This window comes from Pogoniulus pusillus, chromosome 30 (genome assembly GCF_015220805.1).
Source record: "Pogoniulus pusillus isolate bPogPus1 chromosome 30, bPogPus1.pri, whole genome shotgun sequence".
Lineage (NCBI taxonomy): Eukaryota > Metazoa > Chordata > Aves > Piciformes > Lybiidae > Pogoniulus > Pogoniulus pusillus.
Genome location: NC_087293.1, coordinates 11199873 through 11217769, shown reverse-complemented (window position 1 = coordinate 11217769; position 17897 = coordinate 11199873). Strand labels below are relative to the sequence as shown.

General features: G+C 55.4%; 1 protein-coding gene and 1 long non-coding RNA gene across 3 annotated transcripts in view; one reads left to right on the top strand and one right to left on the bottom strand.

Annotated features, from left to right (window-relative positions):
• WSCD2 (WSC domain containing 2) overlaps positions 1–14421 on the bottom strand; it is a 39125-nt gene extending 24704 nt beyond the window's left edge. The window contains exon 1 of one of the 2 annotated variants that reach the window (XM_064168114.1): positions 14232–14421. The gene's annotated coding sequence lies outside the window, so the exon portion shown is untranslated. Of the gene's footprint in view, positions 1–13827; positions 14125–14231 lie in introns of those variants that run through there. The other variant, XM_064168113.1, reaches the window with a different exon arrangement.
• Positions 13051–14547, top strand: LOC135188601 (uncharacterized). Its single transcript, XR_010307755.1, has 2 exons — positions 13051–13190; positions 14226–14547. It is a non-coding gene; the product is annotated as an uncharacterized LOC135188601 (long non-coding RNA).
• The last annotated feature ends 3350 nt before the right edge of the window (positions 14548–17897 follow it).

Sequence of the window (17897 nt, the reverse complement as noted above, 5' to 3'; positions counted from 1 at the left end):
GCTACAATCTTCTTGATGCCCCCCAGGATGCCATTGGTTCTCCCAGCCACAGAGGCACAGGACTCTCAAGTGCTTTTCTCCAGAGCTACTCTCCAACAGATCATCCCCCAGCCTGTGCTGGTCCACATCGAGGAAGGCTGAGTAAACCTGGAGTAGCAGCTGAGCAAGCAGACTGGAGGCATTGGAATGGGCTGCCCAGGATGGTGGTGGAGTGCCCATCCCTGGAGGTGTTGAAGCCAAGCCTGGCTGGGGCACTTAGTGCCATGGTCTGGGTGGCCAGGGCTGGGTGCTAGGTTGGACTGGCTGAGCTTGGAGCTCTCTTCCAACCTGCTTGATTCTATGCTTCTATGATCTCCATCATTTCTTTGGTAGAACACAGGTGCAGGGAAGACCCTGGCACACCCAGGGCAGGTGCTCCAGCCTCCACCACAGTGCATGGGTATCCCCTGGCCTGGTGCACTCTGTGAGTGCTTGGCCACTCTCCTGCACTCCCTGGTCAGTGTCCAGGGAGGGAATGGCCACCCCATGGGAACTCAGGACTTCCCTTCCCACTGTTCTGCATTTCAACTCACCTTCCTGAGGCTTTATAGGGGCAGTTTGGAGGGCAAACAGCATGGCCTTGGGGCTGTCCTTGGCCCTCAGTGCCCCCACTGTCACCCATCCTCCTCTCTGCCTGGGCTTGGCCCTGCTGGGCTGTGGCAAGGAAGCATGGCATCTAAAGAAGGAGCTCAAATTACTATCATTAAGGCATCTGGAGCTCATCCTTCTCCATCATGAACTGCGGAGTTGCAGGTCAATTACTGCTCATTTGCATATATTCCATTAATGCTTCTGCTAATTGTCTGCAGGAGATAATGTGCTGGCTTAGGGCTCCCTTGATGGCTCCTCTTTACAAACAGAGCCAGCACCAGTGCTCCCAGTATCAGCAGGGGCTTGGGACACTGGGGGAGCTAATGGGGGCTGGGGAGGGGGCAGGCATCCAGTCTGCTGGTGGCCATCTAGAATGGGCAATGCCAGCAGCACCCCAAAAAGGCTGCTCCGTGCACCCCACCTGCCCTCTCCATGCCGTAAGGACACAGCTAATGAAGTTAGTTAATTAGGACATTAATCAGCAGTGCAGGGCAGGGATGGGTGATGAGCTTTTGTGGTGGGTATAAAGGCTGCCAAGAAACCTGACTGTGCTGCCCAGTGCTGGCATGGAGGGATTTGCCCAGCCCTCAGTTGGTTCTTGCCAGTTGTGCCCAGTTGTTCCCAGCTGTTCCCAGCTGTACCCATCAGCAGGACTCCTCCTGGGTCCCAATGGGTGGACCCAGCCCCAAGGGAGTCAAGTGGCTGGAAATCTATTGGCCAGCAATAGCAGGGCAAGAACATCCCTCCCTGCTGCCCTGGACCCCTTGGCACCCAGAGCCAAAGGACAGCAGAGTCAAGCAGAGATCTTTTCCAGGTGCTTTGCACCAGTACATGCAGGCAACAGGTCCAGCTGGATGGAATGGGCTGGTTCCTTTCCTAACTCCATCACCATACTCCTACCAAGGGCCCAAATCCTCATCCTGGCAGAATAATGCCTGCCTAACACACAACCAACCAGTGCCACCAGCCTGAAGACCCAGGGACATTGGACACCCTTGGTGCTGGCATCCCTTGAGCCATGGTGGGAGCAGAAAGCAGGCGAGTTCCACCCACAGCTTTGGGGCTCATTCATAGAACCATGACTGGTTTGGGTTGGGAGGAACACTCAAAGGTCATCTTGGCTAACATCCCTACAGTGTGCTGGGACATCTTCAACTAGATCAGGTTGCTCAGGGCCCCAACAAGTTTGACCTTGAACGCCTCCAGAGGTGGGTCACCAACCATATCTGCAACACGAGAAGTTCCACCCCCACAGGAGGAAAAAAACCTCACTGTAGGGGTGGCAGAGCACTGGAACAGGCTGCCCAGAGAAAGTGTGCAGGCTCCTTCTCTGGAGACTACCAGGACCCATTTGGATGCATTTCTGGGCAACCTGCTGTGGGAGACCCTGCTTTAGCAGGGGGGGCTGGACTCTGGAGGTCCCTTCCAATCACACCATTCTGTCAATGCTGGGAAACTTGTTCCAGTGTCTCACCACCCTCAGTGTGGAGAACTTCCTCCTAACACCCACCCTAAATCTCCCCTGCTCCACCTTCACAGAATCATAGAATTAACCAGGTTGGAAGAGAGCTCCAAGCTCAGCCAGCCCAACCTAGCACCCAGCCCAAGCCCTGGCCAAGCAACCAGACCATGGCACTAAGAGCCCCAGCCAGGCTTGGCTTCAACACCTCCAGCAACAGCCACTCCACCACCTCCCTGGGCAGCCCATTCCAATGCCAATCACTCTCTCTGACAACAACTTCCTCCTAACATCCAGCCTAGACCTGCCCTGCCACAACTTGAGGCTGTGTCCCCCTGTTCTGTTGCTGCTTGCCTGGCAGCAGAGCCCAACCCCACCTGGCTACAGCCTCCCTTCAGGGAGTTGTAGCCAGCAATGAGCTCTGCCCTGAGCCTCCTCTTCTGCAGGCTGCACCCCCCCAGCTCCCTCAGCCTCTCCTCACAGGGCTGTGCTCCAGGCCCCTCACAGCTTTGTCACCCTTCTCTGGACACATTTCAGTACCTCAACCTTTGAAACCATCACCTCTCATCCTGTCACTACATTGATTTGGAAGTTTTCTCTTCCTATGAGGAGAAACTGAGGGAGTTTGGGCTGGTCAGTCTGGAGAGGGAAAGGCTCTGAAGTGACCTTATTGTGGCCTTTCAGTATCTTAAGGGGGTCTACAAGAAAGCTGGGGAGGGACTTTTTTAGGCTGTCAGGGAGTGATAGGAGTGGGGGGGAATGGAACAAAGCTGGAGATGGGTACATTCAGACTGGATGTTAGGAAGAAGTTCTTCAGCATAAGAGTGGTGAGAGCCTGGAACAGGTTGCCCAGGGAGGTGATGGAAGCCTCATCCCTGAAGGTGTTTAAGGCCAGGCTGGATGAGACTCTGGACAGCCTGATCTAGTGTGAGGTGTCTCTGCCCATGGCAAGGGGGTTGGAACTGGATGATTCTTGTGATGCCTTCCAACCCTGACTGATTCTATGAGTCTATGATTCAGTGACTCTTCCTCCACTCCCTGAGCAGAACTGGTGCACGGCAGGAGGTGGACTCAGGTCCCCAGCAGCCTCAGTGACCACTTGTGCCCGGGGATGAACGAAGCACCAAATAAATCATCCATCTGGGGCTTGCCACCGAAGTGCTCTGCAATTACTGAGCGCTGAGGTTCAGTTGCCTTCAAGCACCACCTCACATCTCACCAGGGCGGCACAGGCTGGAAGGGCTCATGTGGTTTGCCCCAGCGCAGGAGAACAATCAGCCCATTTAAAGCGGCAAATTAACCAACACAAGAGTTCCATTAGGAGGAGAAGGAGCCCAACTCTCCGATTTCATCACGTCATTAGCATTGCTTATCGCAGGCACAGGCGAAGAATAGGGCTGGAAAGTACCAAGGGATGGGAGGGAGTCTAATGAGCGCAGCAGGGCAAGGAGCCCAGGGGCCCCTGGCCCTGCTGAGGGCTGTGGCCCAGGCACCAACCTGGGTCCCATGGTGGAAAGCATGGTCCTGCACCCTGCTGAGCACCCTTGGGTGCATGCACAGCTTCTCCCTCCCCTTCACCCCCAAATGCTTCTGTGGATACCTGGAAATGTGACTGTGTAGAAGGATCCAGTGCCTCCAGTGCAGGAACCAGTGCACAGCATGCAAGGACTCAGTGCTTCCAGTGCAGGAACCAGTGCACAGCACGCAAGGACTCAGTGCTTCCAGTGCAGGAACCAGTGCACAGCATGCAAAGACTCAGTGCCTCCAGTGCAGGAACCAGTGCACAGCATGCAAGGACTCAGTGCTTCCAGTGCAGGACCCGGACCCAGTGCTTCCAGTGCAGGACCCAGTGCACAGCATGCAAGGACTCAGTGCTTCCAGTGCAGGAACCAGTGCACAGCACACAAGGACTCAGTGCTTCCAGTGCAGGACCCAGACCCAGTGCTTCCAGTGCAGGACCCAGTGCACAGCATGCAAGGACACAGTGCTTCCAGTGCAGGACCCAGTGCTTCCAGTACAGAACCCAGTGCATGGCATGCAAGGACCCAGTGCTTCCAGTGCAGGAACCAGTGCATGGCATGCAAGGACCCAGTGCAGGACCCTGTGCATGGTATGCCAGAACAGAGTGCAGAGTGTGCTCCCTGGACCTGCTGTCACCCCAAAGCCACCCATCTTGGTGCAGGGCCCACATGCCTCCTCAGAAAGCCCCATGTGCCTCCATCCTCACCCTCAGCTCCACAAGGAGCCAGCAGTGGGTGGCTGCTGCCTCTGCAGAGCAGCTCCTGCAGCTTCACACCCTTGTGCCTCCACAGTGCACACGACAGCACTAACCAGTGACACCAGCATGGGCACTGGGAACCTTTGGGGCTGGCATCTCTCAGGCTTTTCAGCCTCTAGTACTGCAGCAGGATTTTGGCACTGCTGCCCAGGCAGAAGCTGGGCAAGTGGAGCTCCCAGGTGAACCTGTCACCATCATCTTCAGCACCATGGAAATGGATTTTCATCCTTTCTCACTCCTTAAAGCAGAGGCAGCAAATGAGACACACCAGGCTGAATTTAAATGCCATCCCTGCTGGGAATTGAGCTAAATGTTGAAGATCAGAGTTTCCATCCCATCAGGGCATGTCTGGACCAGGGGATGCATCTCCCCTCCAGCACCCCACATCCTCCAGCTGCCTCTTCCAGGGGTGAGCTGAGCACAGCAAGCACTCAGCTGCCTCGAAATGGAAGCAAAGTTGATTTACTCAGCTCCTCTCTGCCTTGGATTTTGCTGAGGGACAGGTTTGTGCATCTCCACAGCTGAGGGGGGGTGGTGTTTCAGGAAAGGTTCACATCTGCTTAAAACCAGCTGACTCAGCAGATTTGGGGTGTCACAGCAAGTGGTGCCTGTTCCATCCTTGCCTGCAGGGACATGGCTCACAGCAGGTTGGCACCTCATAGAATCAGAGAACTATTGGTTTGGGAGGGACCTTCAAGACCATCTGGTTACAATGCCCTGCTGTAGGCAGGGACACCTCCCACCAGCCCAGGTTGCTCAAGGTCCCATCCAACCTGGATGTGAACACTTCCAGGGAGGGAGCATCCACAACCTCCCTGGGCAATCTGTTCCAGCATCTCCCCACCCTCACTGTAATCTAACCCTAATCTCCAACCTCCAGCTCACAACCACTGCCCCTCAACCTATCACTCCAAGCCCTCATCCAAAGTCCCTCCCTAGCTCATTCTGGTGGTGAGATGCTCCCAAGGCATTTGCTTCCCTGGGAAGCTTTTTAAGCCGTTCTCTAGGACAAGCCACCAAAGACAGGCAAAGGAAAAACCTCTTATTTGGGAGTGATTGGCCAGATCTGTAAATCCAGAGCAGGACTTGCCCATCTGCTGGTAGATTTCTGTGCAGGATTTCCAAGTGTGTTGGGGGGGTTGGTAAATCTTCCTCCTCGCTAGGAATCAATGGAGGGGTTTAGACTGAAATTAGGCAGCTGACTGTCTCCCTCGTGGCAAAGAAAAACCCACCCCAAACCCCTTGATCTTTAAATAATTCTGCACAAGATTATCAATGCTCTCAGCACTTGCCCAGGGCAAGGCAGGGGAAGCCACAGCCAACAAGCCCAGCTGGGCAGGAGGCAGCGATCACAGATCCTTGCATCCACAGGGATCAGCCTGCCTCAGATTAATTGATTAAGGTCTGTAAAAGGCCTCAGGGTGCAGAGGAACGGGGATGTGCTAATTGCACAGCCTCCTATTAGTGCTTCCTCTGCTCCCCTGAGGATGAAAAACCCACCAAGAGCTGAGTTCTACATAACACCTCCCCCACACACACCACCAACACCAGTGATGGGCTGGATCCTGCCCCTGGGCTGTTTCAGTGCACCAAGACTGACCAGCCAGAGCTGTGCAGAGCAGCCCAGGGCCTGCAGCAGGTCCCTGTCTTATTTAACCAAGATGATTTAAGCAACTTTAATCCCATTTCTAAATGCTGCATTTGCTGGTGAGCTACCTGGCATTGGAAATTCCTATGGACATCACAGGCTCTCTCCCAGGGGATGCTCATCCCTGCCTAAAGGATGCTTATCTCCACCCAAGGGATGCTCATCACTACCCAGGGCATATTTATCTCTGCCTAAGGGATACTGGTCTTCACCCAAGGGATGCTCATCAGTACTGCAGAGGTATTTATCCCTGACTAAGAGATGCTCAACCCCACCTGAGAGATGCTGATCTATGCCCAAGGGATGCTCATCCCTTCCAAGAGGCTGCTGATCCCTGCCCAGGGGACCTTCATCACCACCCAAGGGCACTGATGTCATCCAAGAGACTGCTGATCCCTGCCCAGGGGACATTCATCACCATCCAAGGGATACTGATCCCCTTCCAGATGCTGCTGATCTCCCCCACCCAAGGGATGCTGATCCCCTCCCAGAGGATGCCGATCCTTGCCCATGGGATGCTCATCCCCACCCAAGAGATGCTGATCTGTACCCCGGGGATGGTGATCCCCAGCCAGGGGTTGCTGATCACCACCCAAGGGGTGCTGAGGACCTCTGAAGGGATGCTGATCCTTAGCCAGAGGTTGCTGAACTGCATCCAAAGGATGCTGAACCCCACCCAAGGGAGGCTGAACGCTACCCAGCCCCTGCATCCATCTGGTGCCACAGGATGCTGTGGGGCAGACAAGGGGCTCCCAAAACAAACCCGAGCCAGGGTGCAGCAGGGTGATGCAGCCCCTGAAAGCACAGGAATGCTGTTGCCTTCAGGCTGCTGATTTCCAGGGGATCTCACCTCTGCAGCACACAGAACTGGCAGGTCTCTGCACGTTCCCCTTGCATTTTGCTTTACAACTGCCCAAGTGGAGCCTGAAATGGGGGAGGGGGGGCAGGGGTTTGCTCCACTCTCTGTTCCTCCGTATGCAATTCCATCAAAGCCTCTTGTAGGCTGAATTCCCCTCACAAGTGTGAAAGCAGCTCATAAAGAAAAAGGGTTTAAGCCATGAATCATTTAAAAAGCAGGCAGCACAGCACCGAATGCAAAGGAGACCTCCATGCATTCCCAGGATTCAGGCAGGCAGAGGATACAGGGAGTTGGTGGGATGGCTTAAAATGAGCTGGCATTCCCATCCCAGCTGCTGAAATCCCCCATGTTACACCATTATTGCTATTATTATCTTAATTAATCAGCAATGTTATCTGACTCTCCATCAGCATTATCCCATCTGCTGATCCCTGAGTTTCCTCTGGAAGGGCTGGAGAATGTTTATGGGAAGAGGAGGAAGCTCTCTCCTTTGTTAATTGCATTTGGAAAGCCAGACACAGGGCTGGGGACCCAGCAGGATCCCTGTTTGATTTCAGCAATAGGAAGGAATAATGCAGCACAACCCTCATCCATCAGGCCCCAGCTGCCCTGCTCTGAGCATCCCTGCTGCCAGCATCACTCCCATTCCAACGTGCAGTGCTCAGCACCTTCATTTCCCCACCATTTCCATGGGTTTTCCTCAGGAGGCCAGAATGGAGGATGTTTAGTTTGGAGGAGGAGGCTGAGAGGAGATCTCTTCACAACTCCCTGAAAGGAGATTGCAGTGAGGTGGGGGTTGGCCTCTTCTCCCTGAGATCAGGTGATAGAACAAGAAGAAATGCCCTGAAATTGTGCCAAGGGAGGGTTAGGTTGGAGATGAGGAAAAAGTTGTTCGCTGCAAGGCATTGGAAGAGGCTGCCCAGGAGGTGGTGGTGTCACCATTGCTGGAGGTGTGCAAGAGCCCTGTGACCGTGGTGCTTTGGGACATGGTTTGTTGGCCATGGTGGTGCTGAGTTGATGGTTGGAATGGATGATCTTGGAGGTCTTCTCCAACTGAAACAATTCTCTGATTCTATGATTTGAATGTGGATGATGTCATAGAATCATAGAATCACCCAGGCTGGAAGAGAGCTCCAAGCTCAGCCAGCCCAACCTAGCACCCAGCCCTGGCCAAGCAACCAGACCATGGCACTAAGTGCCCCAGCCAGGATTGGCTTCAACACCTCCAGGCACGGTGACTCCACCACCTCCCTGGGCAGCCCATTCCAAAGCCAATCACTCTCTCTGACAACAACTTCCTCCTAACATCCAGCCTGAACCTGCCCTGGCACAGCTTGAGACTCTGTCCCCTTCTTCTGTTGCTGGGTGCCTGGCAGAAGAGATCAACCCTATCTGGCTACAGCCTCCCTTCAGGGAGTTGTAGTTGAGGTCTGCCCTGAGCCTCCTCTTCTGCAGGCTGCACACCCCCAGCTCCCTCAGCCTCTCCTCAGAGGCTTTGTGTTCCAGGTCCATGTGCTGGTGACATAAGGAGATATTTCAGGGAGGTTATCACAGGGAGGCCTCAGTGGTACAAAGGGATGCTGCAAGGTTTGTGCTCCCTCACCCCCTCATATCCTTGCCCATGGCATCCTTTTTGGCACTTAAACCCTGTGGAAAAGGTGATTTAGCTTCCTTCAGATGAGGCTGTGTGCCTGAAAATGGGCTTAACCTAATGAGTTCTAATACTTATTATCTTTCAGGTCCATTATGCCCAGTCTGCAAAATCCAGTTATGGCTTTCAATAAGACTTAGTGAGCAGAGATGTGCACCAAAAGAGGATGTGAGCTTGACGTGGGGCAAAGAGGAGGAGGAGGTGGAGGGTGGGAGGAAGGCAGAGGCTGTCCCCAGGGAGGCACAGCTGGATGCCAGCCAGCTGCTGGCTCAGAAAATCCCTTCCTTCCAAGACCAAGTGCTCCTGCAGCCCAGAAGAAGGAGGTTTAAGGTATTAAGGCCTGGCCTCTTGCAGATGCAATGCTGGAGCTGACCAAGCTGGTGGCCCCATGTGTCCCCCAGGCCTGTCCCTGTGCCTTGCAGCTCTGGAGGAGGTGTCACTCACTGTCCCCAAAGCCTGTGACCACTCTGCAGCTTGGCTGGGCCATACCCTGACTCAGGCAAAGGAGTAAAGCAGTCAGAGCCCAGGGACCCACTGGTCCTACAAGCATCTCAGCCACCTCAGCACACATGAACACCTGCACCACCTCCACCACGGCAGCACAGCAGCCCCAAGGCAACCACTCACAGAGCCAGAGCCTGCAAGCTCCTGATTTCAGAGACAAGCATGGTGCTGCTGGGCTGCTCTCATGGCTAAGCAAGAGCAAGAAATCAGGCAGCCAAACTGGCAGCAGTGTCAGCCTGAGGTTCAGAGCAGCGGAGCCAGTCCTAGCTCCTGGATACACAGAAGGCGATGGGGTTCAGCTGCCACGGGCCAAAGGAAAACCCCCAGGGGAAACCCAGATGTATCCTACCAGCAGAGCACCACCTCCTCATGCTGCACCCAGCAGCTCCCACAGAACCACCTCCCACAGAACCACCTCCTCATGCTGCACCCAGCAGCACCCACAGAACCACCTCCCACAGAACCACCTCCTCATGCTGCACCCAGCAGCTCCCACAGAACCCCCTCCTCATGCTGCACCCAGCAGCATCCACAGAACCACCTCCCACAGAACCACCTTCTCGTGCTGCACCCAACAGCTCCCACAGAACCACCTCCTCATGCTGCACCCAGCAGCTCCCACAGAACCACCTCCTCATGCTGCACCCAGCAGCTTCCACAGAACCACCTCCCACAGAACCACCTCCTCATGTTGCACCCAGCAGCACCCACAGAACCCCCTCCTCATGCTGCACCCAGCAGCATCCACAGAACCCCCTCCTCATGCTGCACCCAGCAGCACCCACAGAACCCCCTCCTCATGCTGCACCCAGCAGCATCCACAGAACCCCCTCCTCATGCTGCACCCAGCAGCACCCACAGAACCCCCTCCTCATGCTGCACCCAGCAGCACCCACAGAACCCCCTCCTCATGCTGCACCCAGCAGCACCCACAGAACCACCTCCTTGTGCTGCACCCAGCAGCTCCCACAGAACCACCTCCTCATGCTGCACCCAGCAGCTCCCACAGAGCCACCTCCCACAGAACCACCTCCTCGTGCTGCACCCAGCAGCACCCACAGAGCCACCTCCCACAGAACCACCTCCTCATGTTGCACCCAGCAGCACCCACAGAACCACCTCCCACAGAACCACCTCCTCATGCTGCACCCAGCAGCACCCACAGAACCACCTCCCACAGAACCACCTCCTCATGTTGCACTCAGCAGCTTCCACAGAACCACCTCCCACAGAACCACCTCCTCATGCTGCACCCAGCAGCACCCACAGAACCACCTCCTCATGTTGCACCCAGCAGCACCCACAGAGCCACCTCCCACAGAACCACCTCCTCATGCTGCACCCAGCAGCTTCCACAGAACCACCTCCCACAGAACCACCTCCTCATGCTGCACCCAGCAACACCCACAGAACCACCTCCTCATGCTGCACCCAGCAGCACCCACAGAACCACCTCCTCATGCTGCACCCAGCAGCACCCACAGAACCACCTCCTCATCCAGCATCATCATCCCTCTAGGTTCCACAGTGGGACCCATGGGGGGCCTCAGGTGGGAGGTAGGAGGTGTAACCCCACCAGGGGGATGTCTCAGACCCCCAGGAACACCTTTCATGAGCAGCATGGAAGAGCCCAGCATGTTCCACCCGTCATTAATCCCCACAAGCCTTCCAGGAGGGGCAGAGCCAGAACCAATTTGCCTGCAGAGCCCAAGCTCAGCTCCTGCAGGTCTCTGCCGCGGTGCCTCGGCTCAGCCCTGGGTAAGCTGGGATTACAGGCAGCACTGGGGCAATTAAGCAGAGCAGCTTCCCAAGCAGCAGACAATGCCTTCTGCAGCTGATTTCAATGGCTGTAGTGAGAAAGATTATTTCTTGCAGCCTTTGGTTTAAAGCCTCTTTCCCCCCAGGATTGCAGGGGGTTGATTCCTTTCCTTTCTTGAACCCCCAGCACCTTTGCATCCGGCTGCATGTGGGAGATGGAGGCCCAGTTTGGGAAGAGATCTGCTGTTCCCATGAAGGCTGCAGGCTCCTGGAGGGACTGGGATTAGCCTGAACTGGGAGTGGGTGGATGGGGAAGGGGACAGTGACTTCCTCTGCTTATCCCCACAGGATAGAGGCATCACAGAGCATCCTTCACTCCCCAGTTCCCACGGCAGCACTGCTGGACCCCTGCTCATCACAGCTCATTGCAGCAAACCCAGCACATCCCAGGCTCTTTCTCAGAGAATCACACCAAAGCATTTCCCAAAATGACTCAGTCGAGTTGCCCCTAGACCCATTTAAGGGGCAGCCTTGGATGAGTGGTGGGTCCTGCCCAGGGGAGGGTGAGCCCTGAAATCACTACAAGCCAAATCTACTCCACAGCTCCCATCCCAACCCTCTGCTGTATTCCCCTGGGTCCCTTCATATTCCCTAGGATCACAGAACCATAGAATCAGTCAGGATTGGAAGGCACCACAAGAATCATCTAATTCCAACCCCGTTGCCATGGGCAGGGACACCTCACACTAGATCAAGCTGTCCAGAGCCTCATCCAGCCTGGCCTTAAACATCTCCAGGGATGGCTCTTTGACCACCTGTCTGGGAAACCTGTTCCAGGGTCTCACCACCCTCATGCTAAAGAACTTCTTTCTACCATCCAGCCTGAATCTACCCATTTCTAGCTTTGTTCTATTTCCCCCAGTCCTATCACTCCCTGACAGCCTAAAAAGTGCCTCCTCATCTTTCTTGTAGACCCCCTTCAGATACTGAAAGGCCACAATAAGGTCACCTCAGAGCCTAGGATCATGCTAGAAGAGCCAGTCCCTGCTCCCCACCTGCTTCTGGAGATCCCTGTCTTTGGACATCCCTGGTGATGGATGCCCCCAGCAGCAGGATGGACATCTCACTCCTCACTCAGCAGCACTGAACAGCAGGTCCACCCACCCCACACTCATCTCTCTGTCTCAGGCTGAGCTCTGGGCTCACAAGGGGACCAACATCATCATGAAGAAGATCCCAAAGCCCAGAAATGACTATCTCAGAGCAGAGTCAGCTGCCTGCACATCTTGGGGGTGACTGAGGACTTGAGGGGAGGTTAGAAGTCTTCCTGGGATCTGTTGGCCCACAAAGGCCAAGCTGAGAGAGCTGCTAGGTGCCCAGGGCAGCTGTTCTCTCCTAATGGTGCAAAGCTGGGAGAGAAGGATCCTGCCTCAGCCCTGTAAAGTGGAACTTTGACTAGAAGCTGGAGGTGCTGGAGACTGCCCCTAGGAAGCCAGTCCTGCAGAGCTGGGGTGAGTCCCCACGGACACAGTGCTCCAGCTTAGCTCCAGAAGAGCACTGAAAGGAAGGAAACAGAGCAGTTGGAAGATGGGAATGGGGTAACCCTACCCCAGACTGGCCAGAGCCTGTGGGCTGGTGGCCAGGGAGAGAGCTGCCACCAGGGTGACAGTGAGGACAACTTGCCATGGCACTTCAGGCCTGGTGGCACCCCAGTTTGCTGTCAGGACCTTTGCCTTCAGCAGAAGAAACTCAGCCACACAGCCTGGCTGGGCTGAGGGAGGACGAGGGCAACATGGGGGCTTCCCAGTCTGCAGTGGGACAGCACTAGGACCCCCAAGGCTGGGGGGGGGCGGATTTGCTGGTAGGGCAGGGGTAAGCCATGCTGGACACATGCACCTGCAGTCCGCCTGCTGTGGGCTGGAGTCGCCTCTGTGGCCATAGGGGCTTTGGGAAAACAATCCCAAACCAGAGTAAAATCCCATGGGAATTCTGCTTAGCCTCCCTGCCAGGCCTCTACATAATAAATACTAATAACTGCTAATGAATCCCAGCTGGGAGGAGCCCCTCGGTGCCATTTGGCACTCACCAACCGAGCGAGCAGCTGCCCGAGCCCTGGGAAGGATCAGGACACAGGATAACTGGGAGCAAATTCCCAGAGATAGGAAGGCTGTGGACTTCAGCAGGGTGGGGAGGTGCTGGTGGGCCGGGAGAAGGCTGGGTGGGAGCACCCTGGGGCGGGGGGGTTTGATCCTTTTAGCTGGAATGTGCTGGCCAAGAAACTTTAATGCTGCCGGCATGGAAGGAAGGGTTGGTGGAGCTGAGCTCAAGGTAACCTTCATGAGGGTCTCTGCTTGCTCCTGCCTCCCCCGGGCTCAATTTTCAACTTTAGAGGGAAATATCCCAGTAAGTTGTCAGCAAGAGAAAAATAAATGGGTCTGGGGGCGGGGGGCTGGAAGGATCATCATCTCTCCTCATCTCCTTGGTGAGATGTATGAAGAGGGAGAGGAGGGAGAGGAGGGAGAGGAGGGAGAGGAGGGAGAGGAGGGAGAGGAGGGAGAGGAGGGAGAGGAGGGAGAGGAGGGAGAGGAGGGAGAGGAGGGAGAGGAGGGAGAGGAGGGAGAGGAGGGAGAGGAGGGACAGGAGGGAGAGGAGGGAGAGGAGGGAGAGGAGGGAGAGGAGGGAGAGGAGGGAGAGGAGGGAGAGGAGGGAGAGGAGGGAGAGGAGGGAGAGGAGGGAGAGGAGGGAGAGGAGGGAGAGGAGGGAGGCTCTCTTCCTGTCTCAGCTCCTCTACAAAGCACCGAACCCTTCCGACAGCCTCGAAATTCAGCGCAGCCACCGCCGCCGCCGAGCCGACAATGACCAACAACTCCAGCCGAGCATCCTTAGCCCCGGGGGGAGCCAGCGAGCTTCCCACCGCCCCACCACCACCACACTCCCCCCCCCCCGCAACTTTCCCCTTACCTCCCCACGGAGCCGACCCCCATTTCCCCCCGCGGTAACCCTCCCCCGCGCCCCAGTCGCTTTCCCAGCCGCATCTTACCCCGCACCGGCATCTCTCCGTGCGCTCGGGCCGCCACCGGCCGCGGCGAGGATGGTGCGGAGGGGGGTGCCGAGGAAAGCCTGGCTCTCACGGCAGCTCGCTCCCCACCGGGCCCCCGCCCCACCCCGCCGTTCTCACCGGGGCTCCGCCGTTCATAGCGGCCTGGGGCGGGGGGGGCCCGGCCCGGTGGCTGCTGCTACCACTGAGCTCTGCCCGCAGCCGCCCCCCGGTGCCGTTACTTAACGGGCTCCATCCAGCTCCGCTGCGGCTCCGCTCCGGCTGCTGCTGCTGCTGCTGCTGCTTAACCCCTTCCCTCCCAGTGCCCTGGCCTCCGAGCATCCCCCCCCACACACACCCCCTCCCTTTGCCTTATGTTTTTCCTCCTCTTCTTTTTTCAGTCTCACTTTTGGCTGCTGGGAGGCAGCTCAGGGCCAGCCTCGGTCCTCCGGATGTGCTCAGGGATGAAGGATTCTCTGAGAGCGAGAAGGGTGATGCTAGACCCACGGATGAAGGATGCTCTGTGGGATGCTGGACACCCCCACGCACCCTTCCAAGGAGGCTTGGCCGTGGTGTGAAGGCTTCCCTGAGTCCTAACGATCGGGTTTGGCCAGAGAGTCACTGAATGGGGCTAGGATGGCAAAAGAAATTAGTCATTAACATCTATAGTTGTTATTTGTGTGGATAGATAGATACATATAAATAAAGACATCAGTAAATAAAGGCAACCACAGGCCTGGTGATGCTGAACCCTCCCTCTTCCAAAAGGACCTAAACCCAGTCTCAGGGCTTCCCTGAGTCAAAGCAGCTGGATTTGGCCAGAGATTTTGGAATGGGGCTAATGAGAAAAAACAGAGGGGGGGGATGATAGTGGAAATATGTATAATATAATAGAATGTAATGTAATATAATGCAGTATGACATAATGTAATATAATAATGATATATATGATATAGTGTTATATTGTATTATATCCATTCAACTTCACCCCTGGGGACAAAATTAGCTGCTCAGATTTGACATTTCAAATCACCAGAGGATGAAAATGTGGTTCCAAAACCCCAAATTTGTTTTCCTCCCCATCCTGGCTCAGTGTGGCCAGCAGGACAAGGGAGGTTATTCTGTCTCTGTGCTCAGCACTGCTCAGGCCACACCTTGAGTGCTGTGTCCAGTTCTGGGCTCCTCCATTCAAGAGAGATGTTGCAGTACTGGAAGGTGTCCAGAGAAGGGCAGCAAGGCTGGGGAGGGGCTTGGAGCACAGCCCTGTGAGGAGAGGCTGAGGGAGCTGGGGGTGTGCAGCCTGCAGAAGAGGAGGCTCAGGGCAGAGCTCATTGCTGCCTACAACTCCCTGCAGGGAGGCTGTAGCCAGTTGGGGTTGGGCTCTGCTGCCAGGCAAGCAGCAACAGAAGAAGGGGACACAGTCTCAAGCTGTGCCAGGGGAGGTCTGGGCTGGATGTTAGGAGGAAGTTGTTGTCAGAGAGAGTGATTGGCATTGGAATGGGCTGCCCAGGGAGGTGGTGGAGTGGCCGTGGCTGGAGGTGTTCAAGCAAAGCCTGGCTGTGGCACTTAGTGCCATGGTCTGGTTGGTTGGGCAGGGCTGGGTGCTAGGTTGGGCTGGCTGAGCTTGGAGCTCTCTTCCAGCCTGTCTGATTCTATGATAATATAATATTATAGACTAACATATGTCATGAAATCATGGAATTGTTTTGGTGGGAAAAGACCTTTCAGATCATTGAGCCCAACCATTCTCTAACTCTACCAAGGCTGGTGCTAAACCCTGCCACTCAGCACCACATCTTGGCAGCTCTGAAGCACCTGCAGGGATGGGGATTCAATCACCTCGCTGGAGAGCCTGTTCCAGAGGTTGGAAAAGACCTCTGAGGTCATTCACCACCATGCCCACTAAACCATCTCCCCAGAGTGCCAGGTCCACACATTTCTTGAACATCTCCAGGGGTGGTGACTCCACCACTTCCCTGGGCTGCCTGTTTCAATGCCTGATGGGTGACACACCCAGGTGGACAAGGAGACTCCAGGAAAGATGCCCATGGTAGCTGTCATTTACCCTAGCACCCCACTGGCAGTTCCCCATTCCTAGAGCTGACAGTAGGGAGATTGGGAATTTGGGGAAAGCCATGGCTGAAGGGAGGGATGAATCCTGCTGCTGCCCTTTGCTGAGGGAAACTGCAACCTCAGCTCAATCCACGCTGCATGTGAGAGCATCCTTGTGTGAGGGAGTCACCCACACTGCCCCAGGCAGGCACACAGACCACAGCAGCTCGTTTCCATAGGAAACCAGGCTGGAGAGCTGCCTCAGCTCCAGGCTGGGGGCTGAGGAGCTGTTTGTACTATTTTTATCCTCTTGGTACTTGATTTCTTGGGTTTGGCCATGTGAACACCCCAGCAGGCAAGGCTGCAAGGGGCCTGAGGACAGATGAGACCTTTCATCAGCTGGAGATAGCAGAAGCAGAAGCAAAGCAGCCTCCTGCCCCGGGGTAGGCCAGGGGCTCCCACCACCCAAGGGCTTTCCCTCACAGGATATCAGGATATTAGGGGTTGGAAGGGACCCAAAGAGATCACCCAGTCCAAGCCCCCTGCCACAGCAGGACCATGCAATCTAACTCAGGAACACATCCAGACAGGTCTTGAAAGGGTCCAGGGAAGGAGACTCCACAGCCTCTCTGGGCAGCCTGTGCCAGTGCTCTGGGACCCTTCCAGCAAAGAAGTTCTCCCTTGTGTTGAGGCAGAACCTCCTGTGCTGCAGCTTCCATCCATTGCTCCTTGTCCTACACCCATCCCTCCTTCCCACCACTCCCATTTTCTCCACAAACCCAGCAATTCCAGATTGCATTTTATAACCCCAGAGGTGTCTCATCCACCTCCAATCACAGAATCACAGAATTACTGAAGCTGAAAGAGACCTCTGAGATCATCAAGCCCAGCCTATGACCTATCACCACCACATCAACCAGACCATGGCACTCAGTGCCACATCCAAGCTTTCCTTAAACACTTCCAGGGACAGCAACTTCACCACCTCTCTGAGCAGCCCATTCCAGTGTCTAATCAGCCTTTCCATGAGGAAGTGCTTCCTGGCATCCAGCCTAAACCTCCCCTAGCACAGCTTCAGGCCATGCCCTCTTGTCTTGTCATAAATTGCCTGGGAGAAGAGCCTGACCCCTGCCTTACTACCACTTCTTTTCAGGTACATTGCTTGCTTGTTTGTTTGCTTCTATTGGTTTAGGTTGGAGAGGATCTCAGGGCAGGGACATCTCCCACTAGAATAGGTCACTCAAGGCCTCATCCAACCTGGCCTTGAACACCTCCAGGGAGGTTGTGGAGCACAGAGTCACCCAATGTGATCTTTGATCACATTGGGTGACTCTGTGCTCCACAACCTCCCTGGGTAACTTGTGCCAGTGTCTCACCACCCACACTGCAACTTCTTCCTCACATCCATTCCTCCTCCTCCTGTCATTCCAAGACCTTGCCAATAGTCCCTCCCCAGCCCTCCTGTAGGTCCCCTTCAGATACTGGAAGGCCACTCCAAGGTCTCCTCAAAGCCTTCTCTTCTCCAGGCTGCAGAGCTCCAACTCTCATAGCCTGTCCTCATAGCAGAGCTGCTGCAGCCCTCTGAGCATCTTGGAAGCTGGAGGAGGGTGTTCTGAAGGAGTTTTGCTGCCTTTTTGCACCCATTATGTCCCCACCCTCCAGCATCTGCGAGATAGAATCATAGAATCAAGCAGGTTGGAAGAGACCCCCAAGATCATCCAGTCCAGCCTAGCACCCAGCCCTATCCAATCATCTAGACCATGGCACTAAAGGATGCTCAGAGATCCTCACCAATACCAGTACTGATCTGTCTGGGAAGCAGCTTTGTGGTCACAGTCCCCTGAGACCACCAGAAACATCTCCCAGAGGCTTCCTCACCCAGTAAGCATCCCCTGAGGGCTCGCACTTCCCCTGCCCTGGTTTTTGTTAATTAACTCATTAGGATGCTGGTGACAGTGATGGGAGTCTCCCGGGAGGGATTTGCTCTCCTGATGCAGCAGCAACAGCAGCAGCTGCCCAAA